This window comes from Rhinichthys klamathensis, unplaced genomic scaffold (genome assembly GCF_029890125.1).
Source record: "Rhinichthys klamathensis goyatoka isolate OS25496 unplaced genomic scaffold, OSU_Roscu_1.1 h1tg000169l_1, whole genome shotgun sequence".
Taxonomy (NCBI): Eukaryota; Metazoa; Chordata; class Actinopteri; order Cypriniformes; family Leuciscidae; genus Rhinichthys; species Rhinichthys klamathensis.
The window spans coordinates 3,229,345-3,242,653 of NW_026606700.1; the positions used below are offsets into that span (position 1 = coordinate 3,229,345).

Below are 13,309 nucleotides of genomic sequence, written 5' to 3' on the forward strand. Positions count from 1 at the left end.
TAATGCTCCTAGTAGGCTCTTTCACATGTGAAACCTGTTCAATTTCTGCAGTGTTAAACTTGTCCAGTAAATGTACTACATATGGACTTTTCATGTACAACATAGATATAGGATTAAAGAAGCACAACACAAGGCCTACATTCATGAAACTGAAGTCACCAGCATTTGTTTGTCCATAGACCCACTGGCAGCAGGTCAGAGGTGACCATTGATTCTCTTCCTCTCTATTGGTTCATCCGATTATGGTGACAGAGTAGAATAGCTCATTGTCTTTCCTGGTGTCACTAGGGTCGTAGAACATAGGCTTTAATAATAAAGTAGCGAGAGTGGGATTTGGTGAACATAGAGGAGAAAAGAGCACGTACTCTGGAGGGAAGATGAAAGACGGATGAAGAATGAACAGAAAATAACCATGGAGGACACACAGAAAAGACAAGAGCGGAGCCCAGGTGGTCTGTGTCCCCCTGAAAAGCCCACTGATGGGATACCACTTCTGTTTCTCCTTGCAAATGTGCTCTTTTTAATCTGATTCTGTTGTAATGTGTTATTTTCTTTCCAAGGTCCTTCAAAGTGATTGTTCATTTATTTCTAGTTGTAGTGCTCTCCTTTGCTCCGATGCCTGCTCGTAGCGCAATGTGCTTTCTAAGGCTGAAGTACCAGGAGGAGAAATAAAAATGTCCTATGTCCGAAATCGTTCTCTGTTCAACTATAAAGTGTTTCCTAAAGACAATATAAAGTGAACACACGTTGGTTCACGTTTTTGAACCGGACCCATAATGCTCTTTGATTTGCGTGCAACCAGTCTACGTGCAATTTATCAGTTCAAGGGATAGTTCACTTTGAAATTAATTTTTGGTATGTTTTAGCTTACCTCAAGGGCATCCAAGATGTAGGTGTCTTTGTTTCCGCAGTAGTTTCAATTTTGATATTTTTAGGTCAAACCGTTCTTGTCTGTCAGTCATATAATGCAGGTCTATGGTCACCAACTCAAAGAGCATGCACAGAGAAGTCCAAATTAAACATGATTTAATGACTCGTAAATGTAAGTACACATTGATGGCCTAAGACACGAAACGACCGGTTTGTGTGAGAAAACGAACAGTATTTATATCGTTTTTACCTCTTGTAACCCGACCACGTCCAAGTGATCTGAGGGCGCGGGCGCTTCGGTCTGCGCAAGCGCCGGAAGTGATCTCTCGCGCGGTTACGAAAAAAATTCAACGTCTTCCATTGCGATTTCCTGTATATCTAGTTGTTGTCTGTATGCCCTGAGGATGTCTTTTGACCGAAAGCTTTGTCTATTAAATTTGCTTTAAAGATTTGATTGTGCGGACAGTTTATTTATTGATTTCCTGTATATCTAAAAATGTTTAGATCTTCACAGTGAAAGGTAAGACTTCCGAAATCTTCCGAGTTCCGAGTGACGTACACGCGCGAGAGATCACTTCCGGCGCTTTCCGGCGCTTGCGCAGACCGAAGCGCCCGCGCCCTCAGATCACTTGGACGTGGCTGTGGTTTCAAGAGGTAAAAACGATATAAATACTGTTCGTTTTCTCACACAAACCGCTCGTTTCGTGTCTTAGGCCATCAATGTGTACTTACATTTACGAGTCATTAAATCATGTTTAATTTGGACTTCTCTGTGCATGCTCTTTGAGGTTGTGACCATAGACCTGCATTATATGACTGATAGACAAGAACGGTTTTGACCTAAAAATATCAAAATTGAAACTCCTGCGGAAACAAAGACACCTACATCTTGGATGAACTTGAGGTAAGCTAAAACATACCAAAAATTAATTTCAAAGTGAACTATCCCTTTAACTCAGTGTGAAGTGGTTTATCTTTCTCGATGAATTGATTATAGTTACATTATCTTAAACTTGTAAGATTGGACAAAGGAAATAAAAAGGATTATGAATGATTTAAAGCGCCCCTATTATGCCATTTTAAAGGCTCCTAATTTTGTTTTGGAGGTCTCCTACAACAGGTTTACATGCATCTGATCAAAGGGTTTCTTTTTTTCTTAATATACATTGGACATCACCACATTTCTCAATGATCTGTTGTGATTGGTCTACCACGTACTGCCTGGTTCGGTACGTCGATTTTTACCGTGTCAATCCAAGCGCGAGTCCGATGATGAAACATTGGAGAAACTAGTTATTTAACCCGAACCTCCATCTCAAGGAGGACTTCAGCAGGACGTTTTTCAGTGATACGCTACTCATTTTGAGGTACATTATGAGATGTTACAACTTACAACTGTAATTCCTCACTATCAGCATTAACAAGAGTATGTCCATCAACAAACCGATGTGTATATTTCTAATTTATTGCGGTGCACATGCGGGAACTGTATCAATAACAGTGCAAAAATTAGCTGAGCTCTAGCGTGAATGACTGATGTAACATTAAAGTTTGCAAAACAAATCTTGCTCCATTCTTTATCTTTACTCAAAGTAGTAAGAACAACAGACAATATGCATTTATAGACATAGCTTTAGGTAATAGTGGCCCACAGCTGCTTAGCAGAACTTCATTAAGACAGTAATAACGTGGTTTAGCCGGAAACTTACGCAATATAAAACACAAAACTTTGTATTTTGAACACCCGGTAAAAAAAATATATTTATATATAACATACTAACATTGAAATCAGGTGTGTTTCATGATAATTTTGTAGAAACTGTGATGCATTTTTTCAGGATTATTTGATGAATAGAAAGAACAGCTTTTATTTAATTCATTTAATTCATCCTAACTCAATAAAAGTATTATTTTTCTTTAAAAGAAATAATTCTTCCTGACACCAAACTTTTAAACAGATGATTTCCAAGTATTACCCATAACCTGCAGTTTCCTTATGATGTCAGTACAAGAAAAAGCTTCCCCAAATGTCAGAACTGCTGGTGTTGATGATGCTTTTCCAGTTTTTTGTTGCACCAGAGACTGCCCAGGCAAGAAGCAGGTACTCGCAGGCTGAATTTAGTGGATTCGTTTTCATCCTGACACACTTTACCAGACTTTACCAGTACAGTAAAGTGAGGTGCTCATGACAAATCTGCTTTTAGGTGACTCAAAGTGGCCTAAACCCTGCTGGCTCATCAGTCTGCAGTGCACTGTGTATCTTTAATAGCACTGTGCTGTTTTCGGATGGAAGAGGATGTTGAACGGCGCAAGGTGAACAGAGACAGCAGCTCCTCTGTCAAACGTCATTGTCCTGATGAATTTGCCGTTTCTAAAAGGAGCGGAACATGAATTATGCAGCACAACCTTCATGCGCTTTTGCTTTTATGTTGCTTTTTTACTTGCCAGCGTTCTGATAGCGTTCCCCTCTGACATCGCCGCTTGCTTGAATAAGTGGACCTACTGGAGAAAGTAATGCCGTCCCAAAGCCAGTTGTTTCTAAATGCATTTTAATAGATGTTTACTGTGTAAATAAATTATAATATGATAAATAATTACAGTTGTTGTAACTGGCAGCCTAGATTGGGTGTGCAAACTATATGCAAGCAAAGGGATACCCGGGCGTGGTGATAAACATATTATTTGATAAAAAGAAAATGAATAGAGGCTCTAAGAACCTTCAAAATAATCAAATCAACAAACAAGATGCTCTATTGATCTATTTATTCAATCAGTCTGTTATAATCATTCATATACTGCAAGTAAGGAACCAGCAGGAGTTGCCATAAAATTATTAGTTTTAAAATCACTGCAATGAAACTTTTGGATAATTGAGGCCCAGAGGATAGTCTGAATGATAACTGGTCCCATCCTGTGCATTCATCGTGATATTAATCCTGTAAACAGAATTACACAGCATTTACTCATATAATCTGGCTCAAAGGGAGAGTGTCTGCGCTTGAACACTTCCCCAACAGCTAAGCAGACAAGCAGTTACAAAGTGGGATTTGATAAATATGTTGTAGTGCTTTTTGTTTTTATCTGTTGATTTTGTGAACTGTGTACAGGATTTGTACCAATTTGAGCTAATTATAAACTGATAAAGAGGCTCAGTTGTGTCTGTATGAATCAGATAATGAAATGTCTAATGTCATAATCAGTGCTTGACATTAACACAGTCACTCCTACTAGCCACTTTGGCGGGTTGAATTTTATATGTAATTTTCTTTTTGTATTCTTTAAAAAAGGCATCTGAAATAATAAACAAAAATATCTATATATTTTTTTATTGATATCGAAACACTTCCAATACAAATTTTCCCCAGAATGGATGCATGATACCAGCTGTGCTTTCTCGCTCTCTCATCTCTCAGACACACATTGCGCGTAATTTTACTCATTCCCACAGATTTTGTGCTCATACCCAAAAGTGTGAGCACATAAAGCCGCCTCACAGTACCAAATTTAGTTCTTTTTCGCTGCTTATTGCACTTAAAGCAACACTATGGAACTTTTCAACCTTCATAATATATTTCCAAGACTCTTGTGATGGTACATCGACTTACAATAGGTTAAATGACACGTCTGCCATAGCCTGACGTGGTCTGTATCGCTTTAACTCGCACTATGTAACTTCGGGTTTCGGGTAGTAACCCGAGCACAAAAAGAACTGCAAAACTCGACTGCTTTACGGCATACGTCACTTCCCCCACCACTTCCTCAAATTGTCTATGGCCATTGCAGACATCCCAAGTCTATAGCGTCTCCCTGATGCCCGCAAATTAGTTCAAATCTGCCGGAATCTAGAGCGCGCATGCGAGACAGAACATACTGCGCGCATAACATACTTATGGTGCGTTCAAGTCATCTCGTATAGATCGTATTTACGAGTTGAACGCACTTGAACGCCACCACAATGTCGTAAATACCAGTGGGGAGTTCGGGATTTTCTCTAAGCCCCGATCTTTCCGAGTTGTGGGCGTGTCACTGAGAAACATGGCGGAATACCACAATACTTAAATATTATGCAGTGATATTTTCAAGGTTTTCTTATTTACAGCGCAGTTAAGCGAATTTCCTGCACAGAATATGATGGCATTATAATATAACAGTGCAACATGTAGCGATAAAGTTGGCAGTGGCTTCATAAATTAATTAAAAAAATCAAAGTACATCCGATGCACATTTCTTTCTTCTTCATTTTCTAGAACAAGAGTTTAAGAACCTTACTGTGTTTTTGTGTAATTAATTAAGAGAAAGTATCTTCCTCCGACGAAAGTGACTTGAACGCACTGCCGTCGTAAACACGACATCCCACCTCGTACGTACGAACTTCCCCAGGAGGACTTGAACGCACCAATAGCGCGAGCACGGCAGAGAGGGAGAGAGCGAGAGACCTTGCGAGTGTGCCTCACGAAAGCTAGTCAACCCGCCACGCCCCCCCCCCCCCCCCCCCCCCCCCCCTCCCGGTCAACAATCCAGTCACCAAGATATACCTCCCTGAAATGACTTCTTGCAGGTTGGGATGTCTGCCATTGTTGATTCCAAAGCCGGTGCTGGATAAACAGCGAGCGTGTGCGTGCGACAGTAGGCTGCGGTAGGCTACATTATTTACGACAGCGGTAATGGACAATTCCGCTTCCAACCTGTAGGGCGACCGCTGAGGAAAAGTTCCTTGGTGTTGCTTTAAACAGTCCAATACACACAAAAGAACGTCAAAATATCAGTCTTGGCGAGTATTTATTTTATTTATTTTAATTTATTTATTTTACGCATGTTACGCACGTGTAACAGTATATGGATCTGTGCGTTAGGTCTTAAAGTGACAGCAGACTAATATACCTACTGCCAAATTATGAGATAATATTAAAAATATCTATTTTGCCTTTTCCCCCCATGGTATCGATGGCAAAATTGTGGCCAGTGAAAATGCTGAGCGGCTAACTTTGGAAAACCACTAGCCACAGTGGCTGTTAAGCAAAAATGTTGAAGCTCTGGTCATAGTATATGCATTGAAAGCTGCCCTGGTCAGCTCAAGGTGACCTTTGTGATGTGATTGCGGAAGTGTCATTGGTCAGGGCTTTCTGTTGCTTTTGAATTCTCAGGATATGAGACTGACGCCCTCCTAGGATCAATGCAGAGTGCAGTTGTCATTTTAGTGCCTCTTGCTCGGCCAGACAGGCAAAGCCACAGTTACTGAACCAAGACTAATTCACCATACCACCCTCATGAGACCTGCAGATTTACTTTACATGTTACTATTATTAACAGCAGCCTCAACCCGTCTCTGTCATTCACTGCATTACTGCATCTTTCCTCTTTGCACATTGCATATTTAAATAGTTATTATAACTAATTACTCAGTATTGCCATTAATACTATATGGCTGAATTACATCTGTTCAGATTACAATTTGTGTATGCTTTGTTTTAAAGTTGTAGTACATAGTACTTATGTAAACATACTGTAACATTTTGCGTTGTGTGCTGTTTAGAATTACTTCTCAAATTCCTATTCAGTTCCGTTTTAATTGAATTTGAATGTAAGGAGGAAGCAGAATTACAATGAAATTCATCTGACAAGAAAAGCAAAGTTTGTCAAGACCAACTTTGAATGTTCACTGCGTTTGAAAGCTTTGAAAACATTTTTAAAAGATGATGGATGGATGGATGAATAGATAATTTAATACTTCATTATTTTATCTTTATTTTATCATACGCTGTATTTTGATCATCAAATCATTTCAAGTGCATCCAGGTTTTTTCATGTTCAATACCCAGATAGAAGGGATCGCAGGTCAAGATGTGTTTCTTTCCTGTGCTGCATTGCAGCAAAGCTTAGAGAGCAGAGTGTTATGAAAATTTTAGTCATAGCTGATCCCTGATTAAAGAAAAGAGAGGAAAACAGCACTCGTTTATCAGTATTCATCTCACCCTCACATCCAGTCACAAGAAAGGGCTATTTGATCACTTTGTATCGTCCATCAAACTGAGAGAGCAATGTTACCACGTTACATCAAGATGAACAAAGTACAAGCACCTCCTTTTTTGTGGTCCTCTGACACTGACTTCCTGCCATCCTCAGGGGTGTCTGGAGATGCCCTTTCTTGTGGCCGCATCAGTTTTTAGGCAGTTGGAATGTAATCCACTGAAAGTGTTTCATCATCTGGGTGATAATCTGATGCATTAACATTCAAATCACTCTCCGGAGTGGATCCTTAAACTGTGCCGCAGAACCTACATGTCGATGGAGCCTTCATTAACTTTAGATTACAAGGTTGGTATAAAAAAAAACAACCTAACATTTACGTTTTCCTCTCACAGAATCTCATGTTTTAAGTACCTATCCCCTCAAGGCCCCGATATTCTTAAGCAATACTGAAGGACAAACTGGTGTGACATCTCGAACAAATTCAGGCCAAAACGAAGTTCGTTTGGTGTTCGTTTCAGGAGTTCGAAACAGCTTGACAAAGCAAACTTTTCGGAAAAGTTTGCTCCGGCTGATTAACGTGTTTGAACTGCCATTAGTCCGTGGTGATTATGTACTAGGTAGGTGTGACTCTGAGGCTTGATTTTTTTTCTGGTCAGTCCATCGAGTTCAGAGGTCCTTGTGTAGAACATAAACACATTGGAGATCCGCTTTAAAGTTGATATTGAAGTTGTACTTCTACTTGAAAGAGACACTGACACTGTTTTTTTCTTTTTCTTTTCATTTTTAATACTGTTAAGCAGCTTGCTTCAAAGCGATCTATTGTATAAAGTGCTATTTAAATATGACTTGACTTGACTGGCGTGCTGAATTGACCGTTCGCAAAGACCCGCCCCCCTTAGTTACTGTCGCTATGTCCGACAAGCTACGCTGCTCTCACACACACACACCATGTTCTCACGCAGTGAAAAATACATCGCGGACTGACAACACGCTGACAGACAGGACAGACCAGGTTACTTTTCGGTTACTTTTGATATTAAACATATTAAACAAAGTCTCACCTTTCAAATTAGGTCATTTTTTAAAAAGAAATTTAAACAATAAATACCGTTTTGTGGCTCTTTAATGTGTCGTGACAGATCGCTGTAGAGCATCAGTTAAAGCTGCTCTTGATCCGATCATCTCTTCCTTCTAGTTCATTTATAGCATCAAATAAACATGAATGAACATAAGAAGGAATGTTGTTTTAACCGCAGAAAGGCATCAGTACATTCCGTTTTTCAAGTTCAAATCCTCCCATGTTAATCTACTAACTCTCCTGACTGCGTTGTCGGACAAAATGGCGGATGGCGAAGTATGATTGGTCAGATCACCTGTCAATCAAGCTCCCTGCGAAGGGTCAATTGCAGAGCTGGTACAAACATATCCATCGCTATGAGCAGATGCTTTCTTAACTGCTGTTTTCTCGTCGCTGTTATTTTTGTTGTGTTTATTTTGTTATTGAGAGGAAAGCACGCAGCACATATTTACACATTCATCTAAACGCTGCTCTCAGCAGTGTGGGTGGTGTCAGGATGTTCTTTAACAGTATATCACTGCTCATGCATTTCAAACTTCTTTTTACTCCCAAAGAATGAAACAGAATTTTGCTGTGAGAACATCGGCTCCTTCAAACAGCTCTCTCTAGAACCTTCCGATCAGCAAAAGCCCAACACTGGTGGATTTTTATACAGTAAATGTTTTATTGGTGTAAATTGGGGCAAAATGACTTTTTTTTTTAATGGGAAGATTAAAGGGATAGTTCACCCAAAAATGTCAATTGTGTCATTATCCATTGCCATTTTTCAAAATATCTTCTTTTTTTCCCACAGAACACAGAAATTCATACTGGTTTGGAGCAGGGTTATCCATTAAAACATTTTTATTACTTGAAATAAACAGGAACTGAAATAAAATTAAATATTAAAAAACTTAAACTTATTTTACTTCATTTATTTGCCAAGGCAGCATTTCTCATTTTCGTTTAATTTAAGTTGAAGTGCAAACTAAAACTAAATAAACTAAAACTTAATAACTTTATAGACGTTAAAAAAACAACAACAAAATTACTAGAACTTTACCTAAAGTTAAAATGAAAACTTAAATTTTATTCAAAATATTAACAAAAAGTATGATATAACAATGCCACTAAAATAGCATGACATAAACGACATATTGGTAAGTAAACGAAGGCATTTCATTTATTTATTTATTTTTTAAAGGTGAACTATCCCTTTAATTTATGATGAAGAACAGCGTTATGTGTTGTAACCAGGGCCGGGGGTTTTGTACAATGTTGTCTAAGCCTTGTTAGCTGCTGGTAGATTTAGTAAACTACACCATCTGGCTTTTTCCATTTTTTACTGATTTATTTATTTTTTCATAAAGTGTGAAATTGAAATTGACATCATGTTTGTTTGTTTTCGTGTGTGTGTGCGCATGCAATCGGCCAATAGGCGTTGTTATATGTCATTTTTCCTGCGGCTTTACAGAGATTTTAGGCGCGTGACATTTACAGCTGAAGTGATTGGTTATAAAAATGTTCTGTGGTCCCATGAGCAAAGATAGCAAATTACTACTTTTCCTAAAGGCTAGCTTGACGGTAGTTTGACTACTTTTAATTGAGTTGCTAGTAGCTTCCTCAACAGTGAAAGAGACATTTCACCCGATTTAGGAGTATATTGCACTCTGAATGGTGAACTTCAACTGAATATTTTAACCTGAAATGAAGCCTACTCTGGTAAAATGGCCCATAGTGCCTTGCTGATTGACAGTGATACAGCACACTCAAGGTCATACAGCCGCATTCTCTTCCATTGGTTTTCTTGACCTTTATTGGTCTCGTCCTGTACTGGTGCAGTGGTATAACAGGGCAGATGGGTAGTAGACAATTAAAACCTGTTCAGAGAGACGGCCTGGGGCAGGGCCAGAGGGAGGGACTTTAACAAGGACCTTTAAACACTGTGGTTTCAAGGCAGCCAAGCACCAAATGTGAGTGAATATTGGCTTTGCGAGTAAATAAAATGCCAGATTGGCAGGAACTATGAGGAACTGAAACATTACATAGTTTAGGTTGAATTTTTAGGTTTGATGTTTTTTGACAGTACAGTTTCACTGTGACACAGAAACTGCAGTTTGTCACAAATATGGCAATTTTGCAAAGGAAACGTTAATAATTCTGGCAGGTAATACATATTCATGTAAAATACATGTGGCAAATTATAATTTTGGATCCTGCAGACTTTTGACTGATTTTACACATTCTTGACCATATCTTGGACCACAAAATCTATACAGACAGGTATTGACTTTACAGAGCGAAGACACAGTGATTTAACGAGTGTACAGTTGTTGATGTGCAAGTAATGTTCGATATGTTAATTCAAGCCTCGCTGTGCCTAAAATCCATTATGAGACTCATGCTCTGCTTGGCTTGAGAAAACAATCAGAGCCACAGAAGAAAATAACTTTTCTGTGAGTCCAGCAATGATGAGTTAGTTTGCATGGAGATTAGGTAGGTTTCACTCCAGAGATTATGAGTTATGAAGCATGGAGATATTAAAACATGTCTTGTCTTGTAACATGCTGGCACCCCTCTGTGGTGCCAATGGAGATATAATTGCTAACCCTATTTGGTTACATCTCAGCCATTCTATTGCCAATAAACCAGCTATGCCAGAAGATAAAATAATTGCTTGGCTGCAGTGTCTGTGATTGGCTGGAAGAGCAGGTTTTGGTTCATGTGAGGTTAGTATACAATATTGGCTGCTTTCCTTATGCCATCCTATTTGACAATTGAAATTAAATTATTTTATTTAAAGCTTTTTGAGTGTGTTTAGGATGTTTGCAGGTCTTTTTTATTTATTTGGCTTGCTGCAAAAGTAATAATAACTGTACAAGTACTTTTACCATTGTTAGGGTTAAGCTCAGACAAATGACAAGCAACAGACTGGAAGTCATTCGCGAGGTGATAATTACCAGTATTTTTCCACTAAAACGTTATTCTTTAATGGGAATATACACTCTAGGGCTGTCGCGGTGAAGGAATTTCCCTTGCGGTAATTTTGAGTGGCTCAATAGCGTGATATGCGGTATTACCGCCATTTATTTATTTATATTTATTTGTTGCTATATAAATACGTGTTATGATGTGGTCAGCATACACAAAAACAATGTAACCGAAACTAAACAGCGTTTCTGCGCATTGAAAGGCTGTCACTCAGCGCGCACACTGTTACGGCAACGGACTGTCTTTTGAGTGAGTCATTAAACCGTTCATTCAACGAAAACGTTCAAAAAGCTGATTCCTTAAATGATAGATGTAATGAAACAAGGTGTTAATTAATTTTTAAGTTTGAGCTCCACTTTTCAAGGCTCAGCTGGCCAGCAATGGTTCACTTTTGGGCAAAGCTGAAGCAATGCTTCACAAAATAAACCAATGGAATTGATTCAATGTGTGACTCACTGCTTTCCCCCCACGGCTTCCTCGCGCTGTGCGCTGCCGCCATTCATGGTAAATACCCTTACACGTTAAAAGGATGATACAACAAATATTTCGCTTTCCTTGGGAACGGCAACCTTTTCACGAATATACATGACTTGACTTCAGAGACAGACGCAGGTAATCGCACGCGCTCAGTCGATCACATTCACTGTCTGTTACTTTAGGCAAATCCACGAAGCCTCTGTACAAATCACCTTGATAAACAGTCTTGTTATCATTATTAACTTACTTAACATTCAATACACATGGTACGAACTACGAAGGGTGGCCTTATGAAAAAAGAAAACGCGGTTTGCGGTTACTGCGGTTACTTGCATTCCTCTGCGGTTGGCCTGTCAGTAGCGCGGTATTGCAATATTGCGGTTATCGCGACAGCCCTAATACACTCACCTAAAGGATTATTAGGAACACCTGTTCAATTTCTCATTAATGCAATTATCTAATCAACCAATCACATGGCAGTTGCTTCAATGCATTTAGGGGTGTGGTCCTGGTCAAGACAATCTCCTGAACTCCAAACTGAATGTCAGAATGGGAAAGAAAGGTGATTTAAAGGCCATCTTTCAATTTAATTGTATAACTTAATTTATACAGAATCTTGTATGAAAATGTCAATTTAAAAAGACATACATAAGAATACATATGTTTTACAACACCCACAGGCAGAAATTCAGGAAAAAGTGTACCTATTCTAAGCTAGGCTAAAAAAACCGCCCTTTTCCAGAGAACGCGTCATATGATGCAACGACAGGCAAACAAATAGGCGTTGCTGCCCTGGTTCTCCGTGTGGGTTTACGTAGTCTGAGAGGTGGTACAGAAAATAGAGCTTGTAGTTATCGTTATAACGTTAGTTGAGTTGGTTTGAATTGTCACAATGGTGAATTCTTGTGTTTGTTTTGGATGCAACCACTCCAACTTGTCTGGTCATCGGGTCCACCGATTTCCAAACAAGAAACACAAAGATTTCCGTGCTTGGATACGTTTCGTCCAGGCAAAGAGAAGCAATTTCTCTGCCTCCTCGGTGACAAGACACACGGTGGTATGTGAAAAACACTACACACCGGATGGGAACGGGTGGTAATGGTCAGAAATTCGGCGGGAACGGGTGGTAATGGTCAGAAATTCGGCGGGCGGGAACGGGTGGTAATGGTCAGAAATTCGGCGGGCGGGAACGGGTGGTAATGGTCAGAAATTCGGCGGGCGGGATCGGGTGGTAATGGTCAGAAATTCGGCGGGCGGGATCGGGTGGTAATGGCATTTATCTGCATGCCTTACACCCAGTCCACTTGACAATAAAAGATCCTTGTAACAATGACTATATTTACATGAACAGCATATTCCCGTCCTAACCGGAACACTAACTGCTTTCATACACATACTCCGCAGTACATGCGAACTCATTTACATAATGTCCGTGGGAAATACTATGGGAGTAGCATGACAGCCGGCTAAGTTCGGAAAATCTGGGATCTAAATTAAACATTTTAAGACGCATGTTGCTAGCATAGATGGTGACAATATACATGGATGCTTGAAAAACAACAAAGTCGACAGCAATATTGCTAAATACGATTTATTAAAGATACTGCAATGTGATAAACATGGAGACAACGTTAGCCACAATTAGCTAGCTATAGCCTGTGGTCACTCACCAAGACACCTGCCCAATTCTCCACCGATTCTCCTCACACCACAACTCTATCTCTCTCCTCTGTCCATTTCCCCTTCCCCTTAACTCTGCCTGACCCCTCTCTCGCCTAGGTGGCTCATAATTATACGGCAATAGCCCATCGGAAGAGTTGACATGAACTCCTACTGCAACCTCTTCAATGGCTGACTCCATTACGCAGAGATGAGATTTACCGGCCGTTGCGTCACGTCCTATCAGAGCGTTTTTGACAGCGGAAGTAATTTTACTCACAATTT

General features: G+C 39.6%; 1 protein-coding gene across 1 annotated transcript in view; it reads left to right on the plus strand.

Moving 5' to 3' along the window:
- med27 (mediator complex subunit 27) overlaps positions 1-13,309 on the plus strand; it is a 70,747-nt gene that overhangs the window by 21,560 nt on the left and 35,878 nt on the right. The window lies entirely within an intron of this gene.